This window comes from Thermobia domestica, chromosome 8 (genome assembly GCF_964235325.1).
Source record: "Thermobia domestica chromosome 8, izTheDome1.hap1.1, whole genome shotgun sequence".
NCBI lineage: Eukaryota > Metazoa > Arthropoda > Insecta > Zygentoma > Lepismatidae > Thermobia > Thermobia domestica.
In genome coordinates, this window is record NC_137461.1 from 195290811 (window position 1) to 195291987 (window position 1177).

Below are 1177 nucleotides of genomic sequence, written 5' to 3' on the forward strand. Positions count from 1 at the left end.
TAAAGTTTTAAGCTTTGGTCAGTGTCTCTTTTGTTAAAACAATTAATCCAAAGCCATGAATAGTCTTACTATGATTACGTTACCTGTATATTAAATATTTATTCAATAGTTCCAGAAAATGATATTCTAAAATATAGCAAATGAACAGTTTACGCATAAAGCGCGATATTAATATGTATGAATGACTAAAGCACTTAAAATTTTATTACTCTTATTGTTATGTGCTTCACTGGAGTTCTTACACTTCGAGCTAATGTATCTTGAACGCACATCTATGTTGTTCATAAGATGGAGGGAATAAAATTTAGAGTATCGCTAGTGGGGAAGTACAGGGTGCATTCCCAAAGTTTCAAGACTGACTGTTACCTGAGTAGGAGCGCGCGCACAGACCCCTTCCACTGACATAGTGCGGTAGCTGAGGATGTCAGCAAAGCGTCTACATGCGCGTCAGTTGCCTCCGAAACGCGGGAGTTAGTAAATTGCTAGTTGCGTGAGTGCGTGAGGGTGACGCCCGTCGAAACCTGAGTGAGTGAAAAATGCAGCGGCATTCGGAAGAGCGTTATGCCGTGAAGTTCTCTGCGAAAATCAACAAAACTGTTACAGATTTTTCATATGATTCAAGAGGCCTACAAAGAAGACGCAGTGTCACCTGCAATGGTTTTCATGTATCAAAAGAGGTTCAAAGAGGGCCACGAGGACGATCAAGACAAGGACCGCTCTGGGAGACCTGAAAGAAGACGGACTGAGAAAAATCTGATGAAAGTGCGTAAATTCTTAAACACTGATAGTCGTCTTAGTGTTAAATTAATTACGGATGAACTGGGATTGGGTCCGACTATGGTGTTCATGTTAGTGACAGAAGATTCGAAGAAAGGGAAAATGTGTATAAAACTTGTTCCCAAAGTTCTGATGGATGAACAGAAGGCCTGACTATTTGCAAAGAAATGTTTAAACGTTTCCAAGACGCTCCTCATATCTTTACAGGATTGCGACTTCGACGATGTACATTCACAGCCTTCCGCGCGACGACTTCCAGGGAGCCTATGAAGAATGAAAAAAAAAAAGACTAGCAACTGTGTGTTGATACCCAAGGGTCATATTTCTAAGAATTGTAGTTCGATGTACAAAGATGTTTAATACATTTTGTATTCTCAGACCAGTCTTGAAACTTTGTGAA

At 40.2% G+C, this 1177-nt stretch overlaps 1 pseudogene; it reads left to right on the forward strand.

Annotated features, from left to right (window-relative positions):
• Positions 1–612: 612 nt before the first annotated feature.
• On the forward strand, positions 613–930 carry LOC145692412 (protein GVQW3 pseudogene; annotated as a pseudogene).
• The last annotated feature ends 247 nt before the right edge of the window (positions 931–1177 follow it).